Consider the following 14,467-nt stretch of genomic DNA (forward strand, 5'->3'; position numbering starts at 1 on the left):
TTACAAACTATTTTAACAAAGAAAAAGTACTTGCTGGTACGTTGTTAATTAAAAATTGACATTATGCTTAGATTTTTGAAGATACAATAAAAAAAGAGAAAAATTTTTTTAACTACTGATGCACATGGTTGTATTTCAAATTTTTTAAAGTTATTAAAAACAATGAACATCGAAATTTTATTATTGCAAATAGTTTTAATAAAATAAATGAAAATTTGAAAAAAAAATTTTTTTCCGTAATTTTGTTTAAAATAGTGAAGTATGATTTTCAAAACAAAAAACCGATTTGCTTTCTTAATAATATAAGGGTCGGATCAACAAAAAAAATTAAAAACGATTATAAAAAACTCAAACATTTTGTAAAGAAAGATTTTGTTTTTAAAAACTATTTTGCCGAGACAATAAATGTTAAAAAACAACTTCAAAAAATCTAAATTGTCTCTGTTTAGTTATAAATAATCCATAAATAAATAACGTAAAAAATTATAGTAATTATTTACAAGTGGGGTCAACCCTATTTTGGACCATAAATAGGTAAAAGTTCAACATTTTTAACTTTTTTTTTTATTCTGCTTGTTTTAACGGCGCATTTATGTTAGAAAATATCGTGAAAGGAAAAAACAATGATTTTTATAGTTCTTCATTGCCTTGAAAAGTTGAAAAAATTTTAGCCCTTATGTTTTTTGGTAAACCCTTACCGGCCACACCTCACCCAGGCCCCATAAGGACCACATGTAATTAGTCATCCCGTGTAGCCGGTAAGGATTAAATTTCTACTTCATTTTTTTTATGTTTTTTAAATATTTTTTTTTGAAAAGTATGTAAAAAAATGAACAATTTAAACAAAAAAAAGTTGAATGTCACAATTTTCTAAAACATTTGTGAATATTTTGAAAATGTGTTAAAATTGTGATATCTAACTTTTTTTTCAATTAATCATTTTTTTTATGTATTTTTCCGAAAAATAAATATTTCGGCAAAATCAAATACAAATTTTGTCCGAAAAAATGCAAATTAAAATGGTTGATCCCACTTGTAAATATTTACTAAAATTATTTAATGAAGCTATTAAATGCTATGAATAAATAAAAAATATCTGAAATCAAAGATTTGGTAAAAAAAATTTTTTCTATTAACATCATTTGGAATTCTCATCTTTTTTTTAAGTTAAAAAAATCATAATTAATAAATAAAAAAACTTTTATAAACTTCATTAACGGAATTTTGTTTATCATACACACAAGAAGAACTCCGAGAAAAAAGATATTTATAGGTCAATTATTTGAACTTTTATAACGGATTTTATGTTTACTGAAGTCAACGAAAAATTATTTAGTTAACAATTAAATAACTTTAACAAAGATCATAAAAATTTTTTCTCGGCGGGGATGTATTCATTCAAGTGTCCAGATAACACTATAATTTATTCAAATTTTTAAATTAATATTCAATGCTATAAAAAAATTAACCTATGACGCACGCTTTGCTTGAAGGCAACGTGACGGCACAAAACCTGCCGCGCGGAACCCTATTTTAAACTGATTAGATCTAAAAAGATAGCAATCTAAAGAGCATCATTACGATTTAAATTTCGTAAAAATTTGAATGGTTTGAATTTGCTAGATTTTGAGAAATCTCGAAAGTAAAAATTTCAAAAAATAGTTTTTTTAAAATAACTTCGAAACGACTCAACCGGTCAATTACAAAAACTAAACAGCTCTTGATCTTTTAAAACCATGTTGATCGTCACCGGTCTAGTCAAAATCAGTTCATTCGTTTGTGAGATATCGTTGTCGAAAATAATTTTATTTAAATGTTCTTTTCAGAATTTCTATGAAATTTATATTCTCACTCGTTCGCGCTTTAAGGTTCCTAGAAGAGCTCAAAAAACTGCGTTGAATGCCGTAAACCGTGAGAAAATCGGTTGATTAATTCAAAAGTTATTGCGGTTTGGTTATTCAAAAATTGTGTTTTATGAAACTGTGACAGGGAATTTAAATTCCCGCGCGGGGTTTGTGTCACTGTTATCTTGTCTCTGTGTGTAGGGACTACTCCGTACCTTCTGAGCGTGAGTAGCTAGTTGTAAGACTCGTCACCTGGTCGTACGGGTCGCTAAGTCCCCACCGCTGTTCCCCAGAAAATCTAAGCGGGAACGAGATAATGGGAAAATTCGAGAACCTGAGAGAGAGGTTATAAAAGAGCCGGCGAAGACCAAAACAGCACCTTTTGGAGGACGAGACTTGTGGTTGTACAGTGCTCAGTGACTTACCATCAAAATAAACCGATAATTTGTACGAGAGAAAATTGAGATCGAGGAGACGAGGAAAGGAATTTACGGACTCGAGAAGCTGAAGGAAGTTGCTGTTCACAAAATTTTACTTGCTCTTGGACAAACCCCATCGTTGACAGAATTAATTGGAACTTCAGGTAAATTGGTTATTCAGGCCATTCTAATCGTCATTAGGCCGAATTAACCAATCTAAGTTTTTATTGAGAATAAATATAATCGTCTCGTGTAGTCTTTACGTATTAGCAAATTCCAATCGAGTTAAGTTCGTCAAGGTCACTTAGTAGTTAAGACAATAGAACTTAAGACATTTATCAATTAACTGGAAAATAAGAAAATAAATATATTCAATTCGGTCTTTTGTTTATAATTTTCAAAAATTATTTAAAAATTAGTTCAGAAAATTTGATAATAAATTTGAATAAGTACGTAGTTTAGGATAAAGGTCATTTATAGTTATGTGTTAAATTTTTGGCAATTGTGGAAGGATAAATTTAGGCCGTTTGGCTAAATTGAATGAAGCAATTTTAATTATTGAGTTGAGGAAATTTGGGAATTAGGAAATTATTAAAGAAAAAAATTGTCAGAAGATATTTAGTGAAATTTGGTGAAATTTAGTTGAAGAATTTTGGTTGAGAAATTTGGAAAAGTAATTCTGTAGATTCTGTGATTAGGATTGTATTGAAATGAATAAATTAGGAAAATCGACAAGTGATAAATTTTGGGAATTTGAAAATTTTGTATTAAGAATTGTAGGAAAAATTTAATTGTTAATTGGAATTAAAATTGAGAGAATTAGTACATTGAATAAAAGTTAGAGAATTTGAGTTAGCGTCCGGTGGACGAGGTAGTAGATAAGTAAGGAAAATGATAGAGTAAGGAATCCGTCAGGTTGACGTAAAAATTAGGTTTTAATTGAGAATCCGTCAGGTTGACGTGAAATTTGGTTTAATTGATATGCCGTCAGGTTGACGAGGAAAATTTAGAATTAAGATTCCGTCGGAGTGACGAGGTCGGAGAAGCAGTTATTTAGGGATAAGATAAATTGGCAAGGGCCATTTAGCGTAGGTGAGAGGTTCTCACATTTAAGTTAGTTTATAAGGAAATTTGTTAAGTTTGAAATTTAAATTGAATAAATCATTTATATTTTTCTAATAATTTCTCTCAGTTTTATTCGCAGCCTTTCTCGGACTTCTCACGACCCTGTCCTTTCCTTCTCATGCTCCTCCGGTTTCTGGGACACCGTGTCTAAAATCCCAGTGGCGCCCTTTCTAAAGAGGAAAGGGGTAGCTAACTGGACCTGGGCTAAACCCATGGTTACAAAACTTTTATTAGACTTTTGAGCTCGAAAATAACAAATAATTGCGGGAATGGCTTACAGGCTGTACCATTTTCCAGATATTGTCATTCTCGATCTACTTATGATATATACTTCCTTTTCGATAATATAGTATTTAAATGTTAAATGAAATTTTTTGACTTATACATAAGATAAGAAATGGTAATATATTTACGTTTTTTTTAGTACTTATAATATTTTAAGTGATCAATTTTGAACGAGAAATACTAACGATATTAGTTATTAAGTATAATAATAAATAATTTCACTAAATTACAGATTGCAAAGAAGCTGAAAATTGCATCTAACTTAAAGCTGCGAAGTAAAATCAATTATTTGTAGTCAACCCACGATTTTCAGAAATTAATAAGCGAGAAATTGAATGCAGGATTTGTAGGTAACTTACAGCTCCCGAACTCTCCGAAGTCTCCAATCTCTCCGAAGTCTCCAAACTCTCCGAAGTCCCCGAAATCTCCGAACTCTTTGGACTCTCCGAACTCTCCGTCATCAAATACTTCAGTGAAATCAAATGAAAAGTCATTGAGAGATTCCTCAAAGTATATTCAACCGGTCAACAAAAGTGCAAAGAGCAATGATACAATCGAATATGAATGTGTCAAGTACCGAATTTATCGTAACGAAGGAGGAGGCAATTGCTTTTTCTATGCTGCGGCATATTTGCTATTTGATGACGCTACGTTACATCAATTAGTTAGACGAGAAATCGTTGATTACGTCAAAGATAATTGGGTAGAGTTAAAAGAGTTATTAGAATGCACTAGTGAGTATAGTAAATATACAAATGTTACAGATTATGTCGAATACATGGGAACAGATGGAAATTTTGCAACAGACTTCGAAATTATAATTTTTACAAAAAAGTATAAGAAGAACGTCGATTTGGCAATATCGGTTGAAACGGACAAAATACGTAATATTGTCTCGTTCAAAGACCCGAATACTCCCGAAGAAGAGTTGATTTATATATTATTTACTGGACCTCGACTCAAAGGACATTTTGAGGCTTTGAAAAAACTTCCAGTAGAAAATGACACTCGTGATACAATCAGATATAGCCAAGTTCAATCAATGGAGCAAGATGATAATAGCAAAAAAAATAATCAATCATTAGCAGACAGAGATTCCTTGGATAATAGTGATGTCCTAGACAACATAGGAATCTCGACAGAGCCAATTGACGTTATTGATACAACCAATGAAAAAGCATCTGTAGACAGCAATCCGTTGGTTAATTGTGACATTGAAGACAACGGAGAACTGTTAACAGAGCCAGACGGTATTGATAATAATATAAATGAAAAATTATTAGGAGACAGTGATGAAACAGAAAAATCGAATGGTCAACAAAAAACAAAAACCGTAACCACTAAAAGAATTCTACGGTCCAAGAAAAAAAAACTGAGGATTTGAAGAGTGATTCAAAGGGTAATAAACCAAAAAAATTAAAGAGAGATGATGCCAAAATCGATAATAAAAATTCATCAGAGACGAAAAGTAATAAGGAACCGAAAAATTGTTATTACACTGTAGGAAAAATTGATATCGACAGCAATAAAGTTACATTGAATGATATATTCGATTCAAAATTATTTAAGGGTGAAATAAGGAACCGGAGATATGATTTGAACATTCACTGTCCGGTTATTTTTAACGGCGGCGTAAGAGAAAATTTAGGAAATAGGGTTGCTTACTTGGTCTGTAAAAATGAAAAACATTTAACAGACTTTAAATTGGATATTATCGAATATATTACTGCAAACGGTAAAAAATTGCAAGTTACCTGCAACAGCACCGTAAAAGAGCCGCTTTGTTGTTGTACAGGAAGCGATAGAAAGAAAACGGCATCACAATTACGCTACCAGGAACGAAAAGATAAAGCAATAGAATTAAGAGACAAAAGTACTAGGCAAATGCACATGGAAGCTGTAAGCAAATGTGATGAAGAAAAATACAGAGAAGGGGATTCACAACAAGTGAGAAGTGTCAATACTCTCTATCGTGTTCATTCTGATGATATAAATTCAAGCATATTATCAAAAAAGTCGATAGATGTAGCAGATTTAGTAGATATGTACATTGAAAAATCTGTGGAAGAAGCTGACAATCCGCTGCAATCTGTTGCTATGCCATTACAAGTGTTAATATACACAGAAAAACAGCTAAAAATTATAGACCTTAGTCGTGAATCGACTATTTTCTATATTTGTGCTGTACAAGCTTATTGCGCAAAGCCACAATTTTTGAAAACAGAGGATATATTTTACTTCCCAATATTGTATGAGGCAAAGATGACGACTATTCCTCTTTCTGAATTTATAACAATAAAAATTGATTACACGACTCTATGTATTCACTTGATGCAGTATCGCAAATTTACAAGAGATCGTCATTGTAATTGGCCGATTTGCAATGTGATCATTACCGATTTTAATTGGATTTTCATCAAAGCTATTCTTTATGAATGGAATGATCAATCCGTGGAAGATTATTTAAATAAGACCATCAAATTCGCCAAAAAAGAGAACAACCTGCACAACAAAACAATACTGATTTTCTGCAGCAGTGAAAGTATAATTAAGCATGTATCATATGACATAAAAAATAAATTTTATCAGCTAATTCCAAATGCACGAGCTTATTTGGAACTTGTATCAATAATAACGTTAGCAGATTCATTAGAAGTTACTAGGGCGGTACTTTATCAAATCTGTAACGTATTGATGAGTAAGAGTGAAAAAATAGCTCAAGAGAGCATTCAAAATTTAAAGTGGGACAACAAAAGCAAATATGAAAAGTTCATAGATGATATAATCGGAAAAACATGTGAGTCGATGCAAAAAAAAGGGAGTGAAGAAGTTATTAATAAGGAAATTCTTCGAAGTTTAGCAGATTCACCACCAATTGCTATGGAATCACCCTATTATCAGCTGTTTGCTTGGGAAGTAGAAACCCAAAAACAACGAATCGCTGAAAAAGAAAAAGATTTTGAAGAAATTAGTAATAACCTGCATTCACCAGAATTTATGAATTACATAATGTTAACGCTAATTCCTTTCTTATGTTTTGTGTCAAAGATTCTTTCTGAGAGTGTAGATTGCACTGCCGCCTTAGTTGATGATGAAGTTGTAGATAATTTTGTAAATGATTACGTAACGAAAGATATGAAGAATAGCAAAGACAGAAGTATAGCCAACATGTGTCGTGAACTTATAAAGCGTAATGACTTTCTAGTAAATAAGAACACCGTTCAGGAAAAGTCAAATACAGTCGGGATAAAAGTCACAGAATACCCCAGTTATCCAGAGCCGGCATCAAACCCGTTTCAGACGGAAAAATGGGACCCAACGGGGAAAACCATCAAGGATCAAGAGGTAAAAGTACGAAAACTGAAGCGTAAGTCAGGAAAAGAATTTATCAATATCAACAGACGTATAGAAGAACCTACAAATGATAGAAAATCAAAAGACAACATCGATGTCACTACTGATTCTTACAACGACGTGGGTATTTCTCAACCGATAGAGATACCAACAAAACAGGACACTCGTTTGGAAATAGTTAAAAATAATAAACAGGAACAACAAATGCAACAGCAAACTGAAAATAAGAAATTACCAGAATCAGTGGAAACTTCCGACACTGGAAATATCGCTGAAGAGTTGTCTGGATCAATGGTAACAAAATTCAGTAATGGAATCGTTGAAAATATTGAATATTACAGAGACTTGTCATCTGAACCTATTAAAATAGGCTATTACAATTGCAAGAATAAAAAATGTATTTTATTCAAAATATACGATCTAGATACGAAATTATTCGATACCTTAATAACGAAAAACCAGTGGATAAATGGACAGATTATCGACATCTATACTCTCAGCCACATCGATACATGGGTCAATGTTAGTTATTTTCCAACTGACATTGGACGAAAGGTACTTGGTAACGAAAATACTAAAAGGCTATCTTCTTCGTCATCAATAGCGAAAATCCAGGAACCACTATGTGAAGTATTATTGCTGCCATACACATACCTCTTCCATTGGCTGCTGTTTGTGGTTGATATAAAACATAATACTGTCGAGTTATTGGATCCATACTCAAAAAGTCAGAGTATTGAACGGGTCGTTGAAGCGTTTGAGTGTTTTATTGATTCATGCAATTCCGAATCATGTTTACGAGAACTAAGAACGAGAACTTGGACTATGAAACCCAGCCGATCACGGCCAAACCAAGCGGTTGAAGACGGAAGTAACTGTGGAATTTACGTAGCGTATTATATCGAGTGTATTGGACGAGATATAACAATGGATGAAAATATGCAGCCATTGCAATTACGACAAGAGATGGCTCGTGCAATTTTACGTTCTTCTCAAGATATGAGGAATAGTTGTATTTACTGTGGTAAAGAGAAATGCACAAAGAAGCAAAGAAAAATCACATGTCGGATATGTAAAAGATGGTTTCACGATCCTTACTGCTTAAAGGTTAAGCCGACAGACTTGACGAATGATCAAGAAGCCAAAGACAGTGAAAAGTGTCAATTATGTGTAAGATACCAGAAACTAAAGTAAGTAAAGAGACTAAAAGTAAAGTAAGCAAATAACGATTACAGCCTACATCACAGATATTCAAGCTCACGATGGCGATTCGAGCATAAGATGATAATTCTGGTTCATGACAAATATACGAACCCACAATGGAAATTGAAGCTCATGACGATTATTCGAGCTTATGATGATCATTTTGGCTCATGATACGTAATCGAGCTCACGACGGCCATTCAAGCTCACGATAGCGATTTGAGCATAAGATAATAATTCTGGTTCATGACAAATATACGAACCCACAATGGAAATTGAAGCTTATGACGATTATTCGAGCTTATAATGATCATTTTGGCTCATGACAAATATCCGAGCCAACAATGGAAATTCAAGCTCATAACGATTATTCGAGCTTATTAATTTATACAGCTCATGACTATTCGAGTAAATATCGAACCACGGGCTTTTTACAACGAAAAGATAAGGTGATAATAATGTAAGTCATGAAAATATTATATGTAGATAGATTGAAAATACATCATTAAGGGGGGGGGGTGGAACACATTCCGGTAATTGATGACTTAGTAACAGACCAGACACAAATCTAGCATAAAAGAATTGAAATGTAAATAAAAAATTAAATGATTGTTAAAAGATCCAAATTCAATAGACAATATTATAGAAGAAAACAATAAAATACTATTTAATGAACAGTCAAGATTTGTTCTGGTCTTATACTTTGTTACTGCCAGATAAAACGATAGCCTCCGCGTGGCGTGTTCTGGGCAACAGTATAAGCATTTGACAAATCTAAAAGTCTATATAAAAACATATAACTGCTAGAATGTAGAGAATACCAAGTTAAATAATGACAAATCATTACCTTTTTTATTAATTAGAAAAATATACTTTTATGTGTAAAGGAATAGTCAAAAGCTTATGCTGGCTAATATCGAAAAATATTGGGTAATAGATTAGATAAGATAAAAATTAATAGAGCATAAAATCAAAAATCAACGGCGTAAATCAAAAATTATAATTAATAAATTTAAAATTGATCATTGCAATAACTTTCAAGCCTTTTATGAACTTTCAAATCCAAAACCTACTACTTGCGAATTTCTAACATATTGATGTAGTTAATGGACTTACTATATGATCGTCAATTAATTAATGTCAAAAACAATCTACAATGTAAATAATAATGATTTTCAAGTATAAGTATTCTATGAAATGAAAAAAAAATAAATAAAGTTGATTATATATTTATTTAGTAAACTTCAGCCATTCTCAAACGATCAATATAATTCAAAATGCAGCTATGTTGAAAATGATCCACCATTCTTAATCGAATCATAAAAATGATTTGGCACTTCCAGTGCCATCACGGTTTTTTCTTTCTTGACTCATGCTTATTTCCGACCATACTCTTTACTTGGCTAAATCTTTTCCTTCTGCTCTTTTCTGTCAATGTTATTCTAAACTCATCTCGTCTATGTTTATTTCTATTCGACTGTTTTCGCAATTGCCCTCGCAGGCTTTTTTAACTCGTTCCTTACTGGCTTTTCATAATCTAAAGAAATAAAATAATTGGTTTAACATTTATTTTTGTGATTAAGTAGAAAAAACCTCCTGACTGAACTGAGCAACTTGGGGACACACGACCAAAAACAGTAAATTCTTATCAGGAGTGTAGACCGTAAAACATAGAATTAGGTCATCGAACAGTTAGAAACAACGGAGTCAAGAGATGAAATACATTTCAAGAATGAATAAACAAAATGTACTTATAAATAAAAAAAAAAGTTATTAGGAATGTATGTTTAAATAATCATAAATATTGTATATATGTAACCATTATATTATTTTTCAAGAATCAAATTTATATTTTGAATAATAGAATAAGAATTTGATTGCTTATTTGTACAATAAAGATATTATTATCCAGTTAATAATACGAATAATTGTTTGGAGTGGTTAGTAGTTTATTTTTTACCTGATTACATCCCTAAACTATTTCATTTAAAAGAAAATCACTGTTAGTGAAAGGCAGGTTATTAATAACTATAAACAAAATTAATTAAAACATTATACTTACCGGTGGACATAACTCCTAAATTAAAAGGCATCATACAAATAACGATAAAACATCTCTATTATACTTCATGACTTCATAAAATCGATTCAATAATACGCATCACATTGCTAATGCCATCACCGGTGACTTAAAAAACCATTACATGCTTACAAACTGGACAAAAGGGTTCTTCCAGGAATTATGAAGAGATGTTATTTTTTCAAAAGTTCCTGACGTCAAGTGAATGGCGTAAAGAAAAAGTTCACGTATGCTATAAAGTTTAGCTTTTAAATAATGAAGTTGTTCTATTTTAGGGCTAATAATAAAAGTGGCTAAGATAGTTGTAGAAATGTAAAGTATCCATCAGCCACTCAGTAACCAGCACCCGCTCAGTCAAGGTATTAAAATATAACTATATTCATAAATGCTGAGATATAAAAAACTAGAATGAACGTGTAATCGTTCCTATGCAGCTAATGGGTATTTGAACTATCACTTAAGATGTCTCAAATAACGCACAAAAATATGAACTTGAAGTAAACCCCAAAAATATTAACATACAGCCCCAAAAATAAAGATATTCCTGGTAAAATCATATAAACGTAATTTATAAAAGCAAATTTGCCAGAAATCGCCACTTACGGGGCTGTCTCTCGGTGTCTATGGGGTGGATCTATCGATTAAAGGTCTAGAAATCTTCTGTACAGTGTACTCTACGATTTCCATGAGTTTATTTTCTTAACCACCAATGGACACCGAGGAATGAATTTTAAAAAGTCAAACTTCTGTAAAATTTTCCAAAAATCGCCACTTACGGGGCTGTTTCTCGGTGCCCATGGGGTTGATCGATCGATTAAGGGTCTGGAAATCTTCTGTACAGTGTACTCTATAATTTCCATGAGTTTTTTTCCTTAATCACCAATGGACACCGAGGAATGAATTTTAAAATAGTCAAACTTTTGAGATATAAATTATATTTGTCTAAGGGATGAAGTTAGGGGTGGTTCCGGCGGTTTTAAATGGGTGTCAATTTTTTTGTATCTTTATGGGGTCAATACAAAAGTGTGTAGAAAAATCCAGAGTGTCAATCGGAATCGCTGTTGAGATATAAATTTTTATTGTTTTTTTTTACGTATTAGGGATGATGTTAAGGGTTGTTCCGGTGGTTTTAGAGGGATGGTGATTTTTTTGCATATTCATGGGGTTAATAACAAAGTGTATTCGAAAATCCAGAGTGTCAATCGAAACCACTCTTGAGATATAAATTTTTTTTGTCTAAGGGATGAAGTTAGGGGTGGTTCCGGCGGTTATAAAGAGATGGCGATTTTTTTGTATGTTTATGGGGTTAATACGAGACTGTGTACGAAAATCCAGGGTGTCAATCGAAAACGCTCTCGAGATATAAATTTATTTTGTTTAAGGGATGAAGTTAGGGGTGGTTCCGACGGTTATAAAGGGATGGCGATTTTTTTGTATGTTTATGGGGTCAATACAAAAGTGTGTAGAAAAATCCAGAGTGTCAATCGGAATCGCTGTTGAGATATAAATTTTATTGTTCGTTTTACGTATTAGGGATGATATTAAGGGTTGTTCCGGTGATTTTAGAGGGATGGTGATTTTTTGCATATTCATGGGGTTAATAACAAAGTGTACTCGAAAATCCAGAGTGTCAATCGAAACCACTCTTGAGATATAAATTTTTTTTGTCTAAGGGATGAAGTTAGGGGTGGTTCTGGCGGTTATAAAGGGATGGCGATTTTTTTTGTATGTTTATGGGGTTAATACGAGATTGTGTACGAAAATCCAGGGTGTCAATCGAAAACGCTCTCGAGATATAAATTTTTTTTGTTTAAGGGATGAAGTTTGGGGTGGTTTCGGTGGTTTTAGAGGGGTGGAAATTTTTCTAGAGTTTCATAGCTATTTACTGTTGACGCACCTAAAAATTGAAGTTGATGCTATTATTATGTGATTTTATTTTTAAAAAATTAAATTTCGTTTTTACGAACGTTCGGAACTTCAGGTACATCTTCATCGTAACTTCCTTCAAGAATTGTATCTCTTAGCATATTAAAGGTTACAATATCATTATCATCAACAGTAGTAGATTCATCATCCAAAAAAGCTTCAATTTGAAGACGTTGAAGAGCTTCAGATATTATACAGAAACCTGTAAAAGATCGTGCGTAGTTAGAGCCGCTCAGTACTTGTTCAAAATTTACCAATACAACTTAAAACAACTTTGTTTAAGTGAAACGATCCAAGCATCACGAAAATATTGTTAAATTCTTCAGATTTTAGGAACTTTATGTGACGGGCTATCCTATACACTCTTCCATCACAGAAAACTGGCAAATGTTTTTGATTTAATTGTAATAAAACGTTTTTAAAATTACATAAAGACGTGTAAACAGTGGAAAATTCAGTTACTGGGAATGGTAAGACGGGCAAATACCCACTTATTTTTATTGGTCGATTATCAATCACTAAAATACTATTGTACGCTGCCCAAGATGGAATAATTTGCGAAAACTGTGTTGCTGAAGTTGCCTTTGAAGTTGAAGGTATTGATGTACAGGTTTCTTTATCGTCTAATTGCAAATTATTCATTCTATTTATAATCCAAAACAGATCCTCAGTATGATAACGATAATTTTGAACATCACATTTAGGTATTTTATTCAAGATATAATTAGAAGGTATACAGATATTTGTAGGTTTTTCTAGATCTTGTAGTTTTTGACAATCTAACATAGATTTTAAAGTTTTATCTTGTTTTAAAACTTTAGTTTCACATATTTTTGGTTTTTTCTTCCGGTATTCAGATTTGTTTTGAAATAGGACACATACAGTATCGTGTGAACTGTCTAAACCCGACAATGAACCTTCATTGTGGTCAAAATTATCAAATGCAGCAACTGTGAATTGATTAGGATCAAAGTGTGATGACAAAGGGACATTTCCTTCTCCACATTCAATGGTATATAATGCTAAACGTAAACGTACACGACGGATATCATCATATGATACACAAAGGCCAATTTTATTAAAACTTGTGATTAATGAAGCGCTCTTACAGGTAGAATAAATTGTAATACCAGTAAGTAGATGAAGTGGAGTTTTTTTTCGACCATTATGTAAAATAAAGTACATTATTTGATATAAAGATTTTATTCGAATAATGTCATTTTGTTTTTGTTTATTCTTCATATTGTGGTAATTGGAATTTGTTGGTTCACTATTTTTACAACTTTGAATATCTTTCACTGAATAATTAAAAAGGATAGAAAAAAATTTTAATAAAGGGTCAGGAATTTCTAGATCATTCCAAGCATCTTCTAAATCTAACTTGTCACAAAATCGGTCGTTCAAATCGAAATGTATTTTTGATAATGATTCTTTAATCAATTTTGCACTATTTTCAATAATATTTACAGAACTAAGTCGTCTTATAGCATCATCGTGTGTAATTGAGCTTTTGAAAAAAAGTGCTGACTGATTACGTTGAGTAGAATTTATAAAACTAATATTGTTTTGATAACTATTTTCAATAAAAGTTCGAACATCACGATTTGTAACTTGGCATTTTAAATCTAATGACTGATTGATATGATCTGTGATTACACTCAATTTGAATATTTCACCTGCATCAAGTTGTGGCTGAATAGATACTAGTTCTTTTGAGATTTCTAATTTTTTTCTTTCAAAGATATTTTCATCATATTCATTACACATTTTTTTTTATTTTTATTTGAAATCAAGTCAGCTGTCTTTTTTTCACAATTCACATTAATATTATTTTTCTCAATATCACTGTCAAAATCACTATAATTAGTACCGTCACTTTCAATGTATATATTATTACTGTATATAGAAATATTGTTGCTATCATTATTATGATTACTGCTATCGTCACTATCACTATTTTGTTCCAAATGATTATCAATTATTGATTTATTGAATTGTCTTTCATAATTTATTATATACGAACGCATACAATTATTATGATAATGAACGTTTTTTGTTAAAACATCTTCTGGTGTTTTAATCGAATTCGATGTCATATGTAAATAAGTTAAGTCCGAATTAAAATGACAGGCTGCAAGAAATTTTTTAGCCTTTTCAAATAAACTTATCTTTAATTTGGTTCTATCTTGTTTGTACCGTTCAAATCCACAAATAATGCAAATTTTTTCGAA

At 31.8% G+C, this 14,467-nt stretch overlaps 1 protein-coding gene across 14 annotated transcripts in view; it reads right to left on the bottom strand.

Moving 5' to 3' along the window:
• The window catches only part of Mp (collagen XV/XVIII-type protein multiplexin), a 622,917-nt gene that overhangs the window by 581,008 nt on the left and 27,442 nt on the right, over positions 1 to 14,467 (bottom strand). The gene's annotated exons all lie outside the window — the stretch shown is intronic.

Source organism: Cotesia typhae, unplaced genomic scaffold (assembly GCF_013202065.1).
Source record: "Cotesia typhae breed Kobodo isofemale line unplaced genomic scaffold, CoteBio_Ctyphae contig_4, whole genome shotgun sequence".
Lineage (NCBI taxonomy): Eukaryota > Metazoa > Arthropoda > Insecta > Hymenoptera > Braconidae > Cotesia > Cotesia typhae.